The 12,713-nt window shown below is 40.7% G+C and overlaps 1 long non-coding RNA gene across 9 annotated transcripts in view; it reads right to left on the bottom strand.

Annotated features, from left to right (window-relative positions):
- Positions 1–12,713, bottom strand: part of LOC122185260 — a 67,848-nt gene that overhangs the window by 26,807 nt on the left and 28,328 nt on the right. For 5 of the 9 annotated variants that reach the window (XR_006180817.1, XR_006180812.1, XR_006180818.1 and 2 more), the window contains exons 2-5: positions 9,006–9,118; positions 5,758–5,887; positions 3,562–3,613; positions 172–265 (exon numbers count right to left, since the gene is read on the bottom strand). This is a non-coding gene — a long non-coding RNA (uncharacterized LOC122185260). Of the gene's footprint in view, positions 1–171; positions 266–1,481; positions 1,512–3,561; positions 3,614–5,757; positions 5,888–9,005; positions 9,119–12,713 lie in introns of all 9 variants that reach the window. The other 4 variants (XR_006180816.1, XR_006180819.1, XR_006180814.1 and 1 more) reach the window with 4 other exon arrangements.

Below are 12,713 nucleotides of genomic sequence, written 5' to 3' on the forward strand. Positions count from 1 at the left end.
CCCACATTCCTCTTCCCTCATCAGTAGTGTGCACTAAAGGTACTAAAGGTCGTCTATAGGAACTGAAGCTACAGGCAGAGCACCGGTGATGTGAAAACAGCAATTTTCCAGAAGCCTATAGACCATGGCAGTAGAATAAACCATATGTGCTTATGCAGAGAGCTTGGTTACCTTGTCTTCTGTTCCTTGGGGCAGTACTGTTTGGTGAGTTTGAAGTCTTCATCAGTTGTGTCATTTGACAAAATCTTTCTGGAAGTTGACATATCTATAGGAGAAGAGGCCAAAGATGTTTGCAATATTTGCTCCTTTCTTCCCTCTGCAGTCACCCACGCAACATTCCTCCATGAAGGACTGCAATTTTTGCTTTCATTTGAGAGCATCTGCATTTTTCTGAGAGTCTGGTTGTGGTGTGGTGCACTCAGAACTGATGGAGCATTGTAGGTTTCTCAACAAAGCATGGAACCGGCAGATTTTAAGCAGAGGGTCAACTGGGAAGGAAGAGCCTTTTTCTACTGATTGCTTCAGAGTAGCATCTTGTTAAATGTGGGGTATAGACACAGGAAAGCATGAGCTTCAATTAATAGGTCAGAGACTGTGTGCATCTAATTATAAACCCATCTGGCCCTAGCCTAAGCATATTAATCTTAGTCCCAAAATACAAATCTGCCTGCAGAGATGCAAAGCAACAACAGCCCATGCAGTGACTTGCCACCCTCAGACTGTCCACGTTGTTCTCTCTGTTATCAGAGTTTATGTTTTGGACATTTGGACTCCAGAGGCTGCCTGCTGCAGAGCAGGAAAGCTGCACGGAGGATATGCTGATTTGTGACAAATCACTGCAAGGACAAGGGGAACCTTTCCAGAGATTTCACTGTCCGTCTGTCTCCACATGACGTGCTGCAAAGGTTAATTGTTTTGAAATTCTCATTTTTTATTTGCGTTACTGATCAACTTAGCAATTATAAATGTTAATATATTCTTCAGTGGCCTTAACTTCAGATATTGAGACTATTGCACTAAGTAAGGATTCCACAGCTTGTCTTGATTTATTAAGACTGGAGTTATTCTGAAAACTCACTGAGTTACAGCACTCAAAGAAGCATGTTTTCAAGTTATATCCTTAATTATCTTTAAAGCAAGACAGACCCATTTATAACACTGTGGTTTAAATCAATGTAGTTAATTGTCATTTAAATCAGAACCAAGAAAACCCAATTCAGGTAACTTGGTCTGTATTGCATTTGTGCCTTCTAACAGATACTCCTAAGAAAGCGTTACTCTGAAAGACTAAAAATGAATAGAAATGTTTAATTACAAAACAAAACAAACGTAGCTCTTTTGTAGTGATTAATTGCTTTTGTTCACTGAGTGAACACACTGTGTGTGCATCACCACATAACATCAGCATTTACTTTGTCCTGATTTTTACATCTGACAGGTGAAAAAAAAAAAGTACGTGACAGTTTTAGTCATTCAATTACCTTTTTAAAGTGTTCTGCGTCATGCTGCTCCTAAACAAAAACACGCAGAAGAGTCTAATCATTTAATTGTGTCCTGAATATTTTAGAAAATATTACCAAAACATTCAATGCACGTCAAGGTAGCTCTGATGTACCTAACATTAGAGATATGATTGGTAATTAATGACCTGAGCTATTTTTTTCCTTGCTTCCATATTTTCTGAGGTCAGAATTTGTTGATCTCAGACTCCCACACACACCTCTTACTCATAGGATAGGAGAGGGTAAACTGATTTTCCTCTTGTTTCAACTCCCAGCTGTTTTCACAGCTTGGAAGATTCCAACTGATGAAAAGTGGATAAAAGAAAAAGATGCTCCTTTTGCACCTGCAAAAGAGGCTACAGCTGTCAAGAGCTGCTTATTACTCATGGAGCTCCTACTCCAGGTGTCTAGCCAGTCATTTCTCCAGTTTAGTCATTTGACATTCTTTACAAATTCGGCAGTGAACGTATACTCTCAACTTTTGTTTTTGTGCAAGATATATTAATGTGAAAACAAGATTCTTTTTTCAAGGCATTTGCACTGAATTTAGGCTATCATCATTCCAGAACAAGTTTAATTCCATTCAAGTTTGATTTTAGGAAATTTATTAATTTAGAAATTAGAAGATGAAATTATGCACGTTGTGAAAATCCACAGAGCTCATCACAGAGCAACTGACAGATGGACAGAAACCTGAATGGATTCACATTGCTTTAGAGGGAAACTCAGCAGAAAATACTCTGTGTTGCAACTGAGACTCTATACAAGCCTCAGGCTACCTGGAAATGACAGCTTAAATGTGCAGGGTGGACAAAAGTTATCAGTAAATATCTCAGTCCTGTATTTGGAGGGATGCAAGATAAGACAACAAGACCAATGAAATAATTTTAAAGCTGGGACAGTAGCTACAAGAGTTATGTCTGCTGAAGTTATCACAATTGCAAGGCAATTGCATATTGCATAGGAGAATCATAGCAGAATTTAGCAAAGGAGGCTTGGCACAAGTGTAAATATTAATGTTTTAGAAAGCACAGGAAATTCCAGCAATCATTGAATCAACCTTTCTGAAAGATGTGCATTAGTCAAATACAAACCATTAAGTAAATGCATGGAAAAAGTAATGTCCTGGAAGAAATAAACTAGTGATACATACCACATCAGACTAAACAAGCTAGCTGTTCTTTCTTGGCCTTGTACTACCTTTTAAAATTGCTGGAAAGTAATCACAAACAAAAGCTTAAAAAAATACAGAAGAAAACACGGTTTGTTTTCCCGACCTCTTACATCTTCTACTATGCACCAAATAAATGCACAGCAGCCTAGAGCCTGACATACCATCTTGCTTTAATCCCTTCCTGTTGACAGTGAAAAATGTTATACAAGTGTTCTACAAAAGATATACAATATCTGTTCATCAGGAAACCACCTCCCTGTGCAAAGATTCCTCATTGTACCATGCAGACAGGGATGCCTGCAGAGATGCACTGTCATGCACAGGGGCAGATACTTTATTTGGGAACAAAGAGGCATGCACTGAAACAGCTAATGCTAGATGACAATGAATATGTGCATCTCACCCCAATCAGAACCAACATTCAGGTTGGCTCTCCTGACAGCTGCACTGTTAAGAAATCAGCTAAGAAGTAAAACTAACCAGGATACCTATGCCATCTGGATACTTGCCCTCCTGCATGGAGAGGGAATACGAATAGGAGAAAAACTAGCTGACAGCAGGAAAATTGAGAAGCAGTAAATCATGCAGAACTTGCCCAGAAATAACTAGATTCCTTTATTTGTTCCTGGATTGGATCCATTCTGCCCAGATAGGTTCCTCCTCAGCACAATACAGAGCTTTGCAAGTTGATGTAATGAAGTGATGGGTCACGCTGCTGCTATCGCATGTGGGATTTATGAGGAGACTTTATCAGCTGAAATCAGGGAATGAAGGGGGCAGAGACGTTTTGGTTCTGCTATGCAGACAAGTCTGCAAGACAGATTTAAATGGGTGGGATGAAATCAGTCTTACTAAGGTGTTCTGTGTAGATGTAGCTGCACTTACCCCAGATACACCACCGTTCATCAGGAAAGGATCTGACCAGTTAGGCATTCATCTACGAAACAAGAACATCTGTTAGCAAAAGCAGGCACACCTCCTACAGGTAATGCAGCATATTTCCTCTCTTTCCTTAAAAAGAAAATGTTCAGTGCAGACACGAAAGCTGCCCTCCCTGTTGATCACCTCTTGTCTCTCCCTTTGGCATGTTATGTGCAATATTCATGCAGTAACAGATGCACACAGTGAGTAAAACACTCAGAGATGTTTGTCAAAGATTTCCTAAGGCTTTTCATGTCCTTGCTTTCCTGTGAGGTGCCCAAACATAAGTCATCCCTGTTGGCTTTTAGAGTAGATTAATTCAAAGCACAGCCTCAGAACCAAGGGGGGGCCGGGCCGCCGGGGGGCCGCGAGGGGAGAATGAAGGGTAATCAGTTAGCTGGGGTGTTGAGGTGGAGCATTTTTCCTAAGAAGGACAACTAAAGGGTAGGAAAGGCATTTCTGAATTAGCACGTTTTCATCCAGGTAATACAGTTCCCTGTGGAGCTGTACCCCTAATGCAAGCTCATGGACAATTCTTTTATTGGACATGATCTGAGAAGCTATTGGAGATGGAGAAAAGATAATCAAAACAGAAGAGTGATTTAGCACTTCTCAAAAGCACAGCAGGATATTAAATAAAAGACTCAGGCATCTGGGCCCTGAAACACACTGCACTTTCCTGATCCACAGAGATGGAACAAGGAAACCTCCCAGTAATGTCACTCCTGCTCATCCCTACCTATTGGAGATGCTACTAGGCAAGGTTTGCACCAAGAGGAGCCGTGAGCCACCAAGTGTCAGGGTTAGGGACATGGAAACTCTGCAGCACTCCTCAGGCGACCAGCAGTGTAATACAGAACAAAGGGCTTTGCTGGGCCAGCCATGCACGACTTTTGATATGCAGTGAAGTGGGAAATGGGCCATATCTGCAGCATCTCTCAGCTCTGATCTAAAGCTAGTCAACTAGTAATATTTTCTTTAAAGAAAAGGACTCTGCCTTCAATTTTCACTTCATGAGTCCTCAGACCAAATTAATGCCCAAATTACATCACATAACGTCAGGCCAAGTAGGTTTACAGGTTTTTGAGTTGGGTGAAGGATTAAATTTCACCCACCTGTCTTCAAGTTCCCAAAAGATTTAAGGATGCAACAAATTTTTCCTTGATCAATGAGAATATTCACATGAATGAAGCTAGGTGGGCACAATCAGGATCTGGCTCCAGATAAATAAAATGACATAAGTGGAATTATTTATCACAACTATTCTGTTTTCCTGGAAAGGAAAAAGGAAGGGAGGAAGGGTGAAAATGAAAGGCAGGTTGAATCATAGTAATTGGATTGATAGCACCACAGAAAACAGGCTAATCCTTGTAATCCAGGGGCACCGTCAGAAAAGGACTAAATCAAACATGTTGTTATTCATCTTGTATAGCTATTAATACAATTCACTGCAATGGTTATTCGATATATATGCTGTCTGTGTGAATTACTGCATATTTCATTCTCCTTTGAAAACTGAGAGAGTTGAAATAGAGTAGCATTTCTTTTTATCTGGCAGAGCTTTAATCTTTTGCTCATCATGGTTTTACCTGAACCCTGGTTTAAAAAAAAAAAATAAATAAAAATACATGCATGAGTTTTTTGCAAGATAAGCAATTCCCAAATTAGAACTCTGTGGTCATCGTTCTTAGTCATGATACATCTGCCACTCCTTATAAATAATAGCTATATGAGGATCTGTTTTTTCTCAAAATGAGAGTCAGTGAAAATCCACCACATTGAGCAACATTCAGTAGGGTTCATATTGTAGCCAAAGAAGGCACATTGGACCCTGCAGGAAGTAAGATAATTACTTGCAGTAGTCAGGAAAGACCTCCTATTCTACTTACGGGAATAAACTTAACTTGTGCATCCTCTCAGCAAAACACAAGGATCCAGCCTGGCACTCCTGAGATAGAGCAAAATATCCCTGAGAAAAATAAACCAGACTTCTCCACATCCTTAGAATATACCTGGTCTCACACTACACCCCTTCATCATTTGACTCACACTGAGGATGGTGACACAAAATCTCGGCTCTGTTTGTCAGAGAGGATTTAACTGAAAGTTAGACTGGAAGAAAGCATCTGCAAACACAGACCTTGAAAGATAATCACCCACCTTATTCAATGTGCCCATCATCTACAGGGCGTGGGTATAAGGTGTGCATCTACCATAGCTGAAAAACACCTTGCTCCTTTGATATTAGCTCCTGAATGGACTTTGTTGTATGTTTGAGGCTGGCTCCAGGCTGAGGAAGACAAGAGAGACCACGAGAAGTCATCAGGAAGGTCCAGTATGACCCACAATGGAGGTTGCAGAATCAGTCAGCAGGTCACGTTTCTCTTATTTCCTATGGGAGGATTCAAATGAAGATCTAATAATGACCTTAAAAACTGGAAACAGAAACAGGAGACAGCGCTGCTGTGCTACCTCAAACTATCCTCTGAGGCAAGAAACTGAAAAATCCCATCAAGGAAACATCTCCATAAAACAAAAATAAAGCGTAAACAGAAAAATAAAACCAGACGCCCATGTGTACCCAAAGGAACTATTAACAGCAAAATGTTTGTCAGTATAGGATGCTCCACCACACACATCTGGTGCTCTCAGCAATACAGAACATTTCTTTAATTGCTACACCTGAGACCAAGAGCAAGAAATAGATCTAGGGGCCGATCTCAATGCATTTTGAGACATGTGGAGATGAGTAGTGGCATGAGAATTCCATTGTCAATAACCAAGCAGTTCTATATTACTGAGTTAAACAGATACTTTCAGGATACAGCTGTGTGTCTATAATTCGGTACCTGTTTTTCAGTTCCTCCTGATGAAAGACTATAGGGATAACAGCAATAAGCCTCTTATTTGGTATATATAGCTCAATACTTTTTACGCTATCCAAGATGCCAGTACAGCAATGTCAAGTGGAAAAGGCAACTGCGGAGACTCCAGGCTGCTGCTTCCTCTCATGGGGTTGTTGCATCTCATTGAACTTTTCTGTTCCCGATTTATGTACTCAGATTGTAAGCTCTGGCTACACCTATACCTTGCGGGAAGGATCCTCACTCGCTCCTGAGCCCTTAAAATGTGCCGCAATTTAGCAGTACCCATTCAAATTCATGACTTCTGTGAATGGGGCTTCAGTGCAACAAACACACGGTGAAGATATTGCACCCATTGAGACAAAAGGATCCAAACGCAGACAAAAAGCAACAAAGGAGATAACTACCACTCATCTCACGCATTGTCAGATATTTCTAAAGAGGAAAATGAGCTCCTGCTTCTCTTGTTCAGCATGGTTAAGTGAGTGTGAGTCTATACAAAGGGGACTTTAGACATCTCTTGACCCGAGATTGCCTCGGATTATTTGCATCCTTTTCAAAGTTGGAAGTTCATGTGTTGTATTATGGCACGTTTGAGGTCTGGAAAAGATACCATGTTCCCAAGCCTCATAGTTCAGGTTGGTGCCAAGATATACGCTCAAAGCCATGCATGTCCTTGTAGTTTATGCATTCTAAGTTGTTGCATTGCCTCCTACACTAAGTGCATGATCAAGAGGTATCCTTAAAACACTCACTACCTTCGAGCAAACTTGAGGCAGCTCAGATAGCCTTTCCCACCTGCTTTGCCCTACTGCGACACAATTTATTAAAAAGAAAACCCCTTGATCTAAAGAGATTGGACATTAAATTTTTTTTTTTTCTTAAATGATGGAAAATTTTCCCAGATATGATGGCCCATCACTGTGATTAATCACAGCGCAGCCAGAGCAGAGGGCTGAGCGGTGCGTTCAGCAATCAAAGCCATCAGTCCTGCCTCTTGGGATCAGATTGCAATTTCTGGCAAGTGGGGGAATCAGATTCCTGATTTCATCTTCTGCAGAGAACAAGTAGAATAGGAGATCAACAGCTCCTTTGGTGAGCACCAGTGGCTCATTCCAGCTGCATCTGTGGGATGTCTGTCCCTGTGGAATGATGCTCCACGGACCTCAGCACGTTGGTATTGGCAACGTCAAAGAAATGGTACTTTAAAATTGTCGAATCAGGGCGAGCGTGAGACTTGCTGAGCATTCCCTTTGATGTTCAGGGGAACTGAATGCATTTTGAATGTCTGACGGGATTTGCAAGGGATATTGTGCTTTTCATTTTGTTTTGAACAAAGCTTGAATTTTCCACCCTGAAAATAACATCGAGTATCTTGATATGTGCTCTTGTGCTGACTTAGAAGGAAAAAAAAGAACCATGCAAACAAACACACAAAAAAACCCACCAACAAAATCAATACCAGAGCCGGAAAAAAAAAAAACACCAAAATAACAACAACAAAAAGATCCCCCTCCCCGACACAGAAAAAAAATTAAAATAAAATAAAAAAATTTAAAAATCACCATCAACAATAAAAAAAGCGACCATAAAAGAAACAAACAAAAAAACTCCCAAACCTGAAACCCCAGCTGGGCTGGTCCCCATTAATTTCTTGTAATATAGTCATTACAAAGTATTATATTTTCAAGTTATGTTTTATATACCAGTTATGTTTTTGTATCCTAAATATGGAACGTAGACATGCTTTACCATTAAAGACAAAATAAATAAAGGCTGTATACATGCTGATGTTACCAAACAATATCAGAATGAAACATTTCACTTTTCCCCACCATCTAGATTCAGAACGCTTCTAGACTTTATTTCCCTTCCTCTCTAATGTAAGCTTCCCCTATTCGGAGTTTTGCAACAAGTTCAGTGACACAGTAATTGTTTCTTTCCTGTTTAGAAATACACCAAAATAGGATAAAGTTCAATTTCTGGCTGTAAATACCTCTCCATAATTATTGTTGTGTAACTGTGTATCCTAAAGAACGATGTTAAAATCATTTTGGGCATTTATTTCAGTTTTATTTAAAACAGATTTTTAGAAGCTAAAGAACCTTTGGATTTGTTTTTGGCTTTCTCCTCATTAGTGTTTCCCTTGTAATGATGCCATAATGATTCACTATTTGATGTTCTCCAGTTTCAAACTTATTTATTGTAATTGCCCAATTTCTTCTGAGAATGACAGATAAGGAAATATTTCAAGAGGTTTGTAAATAACTGCCAAGGACCACAAGACTGCAGTTATTCTTGATTTATATCTGGTCTGTTTTGCTGTGCTAGCTGAAATAATGTGTTTATATAATTTTTCAGTGCAGTTTGTGTTATTCATCACTCAGCAAACAGTATGAACTATGCATCTTGTCTAAAACTTCAAGGTATTTTTCAGGTTGTCATTACTATGATGTATTGTATTCTTCTAGAAAACCACCATAGGGTAATAAAGTGACTTTAAAACAAAAGAACAGTCCTTAATACAACTTCAGGAAGTCTTACCATGAGAAGAAAAGGGTCCCAAGTCCTGCAAGTTGCATGGTTGCTTGGCTTCCCAGTGCAAAAGGAGGCAGAATTCAATCTTCTCTAGAATTCAGCTTTGTAAGAGTTTCTGTCTTATAAAACATATAAATACGCATATTTTGTTTTATTTTTATTATCTATATTTATGTATTTACTTTTAATGCATATATACGTTACTGCAACCCTCACAAATGCTTAAGGAGAAAATACCTATCCTGAAAGCATGACCTTGCAATATTTTTCTATTCTGCCTAAGAAGAAAATTGGCTTGCTAATAATTGCAGCTTCCAGCTCCATGCTGCTAACATGATTGATGTTGCAGGAGGTGGTGCTTATGATAATAAGGAAGTTAATGAGAAAAGCCAGGATGGCTCATGTTTCATAATCAACAGAATAAAACCCAGCATTTCTTAATGGGGAAAAGATAAACACTGGAAAAGAAAGAAAGGTTGCAGTCCAAAAAAACCCCAAAAACCTAAAAAAAGGAGAATGAAAGTACTGTAGCTAGAAATATCAATGAATAGTGCTGTATGTCAAAGCAGTGACGCTTTGTTTACATGGTCTATATTAATATTGTTAGTTACTTCCTGAACCAAGACTGGGGGTCTGTTGAAGAAAGGATATTTAAAAATAGAGTGAAGGGACAAAAGGAATGTTCAGGAGTCCAGAATAAATACTGTTGAATTTGGGTGGTGCTCTGCAGATCTCTAATTTGCTCATAGAACTAAAACTGGACGCCATACAAAGGGAATTACAGGCCAAAAGCAACCACCAACAAAAAACACAACACCAACATAAAACACTACTAAAATTTTTGTCATAGGAGCTTGGTAAATCTGGAAGAAATATTATAGAAATGATACAACTGGGAAATGAAAATTCTGTCCAGCCTGCCTTTCTGTATCTACAGAGCTTTGCTTTGCAGCAATCAACACACAAAGACAAGACACAGGCAGGTAAGGCCCTTCTCTTCCACTACCTTTGTGCACAGCTTTGCAGAGCTGAAAAGAAGTGGTGTACAACTTTTCCAACAGAACCCAATGGGAAATTATGTCTCCAGGGTAGTGTCATTCACTCCTCTTTCTCCTGTAGGCAGAGGTATATCACACCTCTTGACAGGACAAGAGGTAATGGCCTTAAGTTGTGCTAGGGAAGTTCAGATTGGATATTAGGAAGCATTTCTTCTCCAAAAGAGGAGTGAGGTATTGGAAGGGGCTGCCCAGGGGAGCGATGGGGTCAGTGATGGGGTCACCATTCCTGGAGGTCTTCAAGAAAAGGGTGGATGTCGCACTGAGTTACATGGTTAGAGCAGTATCAGGCATGGGCTGATGGTTGGACGAGATGATCTTATTGGTCTTCCCAGCCTCCATGGTTCTACGATTCTATACGCATTCTTTAGCTGAAGCTGTGACTAAAATCCACCTTACCATCATAGCAACAGATTTTGTTATGATATACGTGACTGAGCACTATATACGAACCTCCCTTTGACTAAATCTGATTGTCAGACAGTTGACATTCTTCTTTGTGAGAGAACCTCTGGTTTGGCAGAAGTTCTGTGAAAGATAAAGAACCGCATCCAGAAATAATTCTAATATGAAAAAAAAAAAAGAAAAAAAAAAAAAGAGGATGGGTGAGGAAGTTGAAAGATACGGATTAGGTGATACTAAAGTGTGCTAGTATAAGTAGGGAGGAGAATAAAGGGAAGGGTTTGTCATCGTAGATAGGCCTTGAATTGTCCTAAGATAATCCTAGAGGCTGACCTCAGTGCATCCTGAGACATGCAAACAGCAGCAGCAGATGCAGGTTTGGACAGCAGAGCATCAGGATCTGGCTTTGTTCAGTAATACTTTTCATCACCCTCTTTGAGAAGAGCGTAGAATGAGACTCAAATAACATCAAGAGTTTCTGCTCTCTGTCCAGTGTTTTGGTCCACAAGCATCTTGCAAATAGTTCTGGCTTCAATTCCAAGGTGCTGAGTGAAGATACCAGCACACGGTCCTCAAAGGAGGACCGTTGTACTGTCGTGCTCTTCCACAGCCTTCAGGGATCTCTAAAGGACGCGGAGTCCCTGAGAAAAAGGAACAAAGCCTTTTCCACTTAAAAAAAATCTGTTAAATGAAAGGAAGCGGGGCAGGTGGCTCACTTCCTGAGGGCTGATTGCAGGGTGAGCCCAGGCGCTGATTCACAGCCAGCTTGGAGCCATTGTCCCTGTCCACCCGCGCACAGGAAGGAGCCTGGTCCTGGCCAGCCACCGCCCCACACACCACAATGCCCTGGGCACCCAAACCCTCCGTGGGACTTGAAAATACAGTCACAGAGCGAGGCAGCTTCCCCCAGTTTCCTTTGCTGAAGATTGACCACCAGCACGCTGCTTGAGGAAAGCACAGTGCTGCCATGTTAAATGGGATCCAGTATTCCCAGGAAACAGAAAAACAATAGCATGTGCATGTAATGCATGTTGGAGAATTCATTGATATTTCCCCCTTCCTTGGTTCTGGCCAAAAGAGCAAGCATCAGACCCGGCGACAAAGCACTTCCTATCTCTGCTGCTCTGTTTAAGGATGTGCTCATCTAGCAGCCACACCACAGACACTCTGTGGACATCTCTCACTAAAAATAGGAGCAGGAAAACACTGATTTACAAGTAAGCCCCTCCTCCCAATTTAAAATATATTTTACAGCTTCATGGGTGCTCCTTTAGGAGAGCTTTCTCTTTCCATCAGCATTATTCTAAACGGTAGGGGCTAACGAATGAAAGAGGACAGCGTGGGCTACTCAGCCTGCATCTCCTCCCAGCCTGGCTTGCTTGTCTGCTCCATGCTACCCAATGCAACCAGGCTGTTGCCCTGCACGAGGCCAAGGAACAGTCTGCACTGCCATAAATCCAGGCCTTCCCAGCAAGATCAAGGAGGAGGAGGGCTGTGGGAGGCCTTGGAGGAGGCAAGGGAAGCTGTAACAAATGTGTGAAAATTAAGTGGATGCGTGTTTACATTGATATATCCACACATGTGGGCAAGGCCAGCCGCACACCCGCTCAGCCCTGCTTGGGTCCCACCAGATGTGAGCTGCTTACAGCTGGGAAGTGCCTTTTGTTTTAATTTTTCCTTTCATTATGGAGTCTCAGTTAAGCTGCCTCAGCACATCAAACCCGGCTGCAGAGCTCCAGCCTGGACTGCCTTGTATCCAGATGGAGATGATAAAGCAAACGTTTGCACCTGCTCATGTGGATGGAATTCCAGAGGTTTTGCTGACCATACCAAAGCAAAGCCTCACTCCAACACAGAGTGAATGAAAAATAAGAAGGAAAAAACTCTGTGACCACTTTAAACTTGTAGTTTATGAGTTGATGCTGAGAATACAAAAAGAGGCATTCATTTTCACTGTTGATATTTTTCGTAATATTTCTGAGAAAAATGTCCAAACTGATGACAGTGCAATCTACTTTGTTAGTAATGACCTTGCATCTACTATTATCTGTACATAAAAAAGGGGGGGGAAAGGTTCAGATTTGATATTCTTCAAAACTGAATACATCACTGTGCAGCTATTTGCTAAAACGGACCCAATTTTTAATCAGCTTTTTCCCTCTCTTTGGAGGATTAAGAATGCCTCATGCAAGAGTTATAGTCTTGTTAGCAACATCTTATTAGAAAAAAAAAGTGCTATTTTTTTTGTCAGTTTGTT

The sequence above is a fragment of the Lagopus leucura genome, unplaced genomic scaffold (genome assembly GCF_019238085.1).
Source record: "Lagopus leucura isolate 7727_CA_CO unplaced genomic scaffold, USGS_WTPT01 Super-Scaffold_100028, whole genome shotgun sequence".
Classification (NCBI taxonomy): Eukaryota; Metazoa; Chordata; class Aves; order Galliformes; family Phasianidae; genus Lagopus; species Lagopus leucura.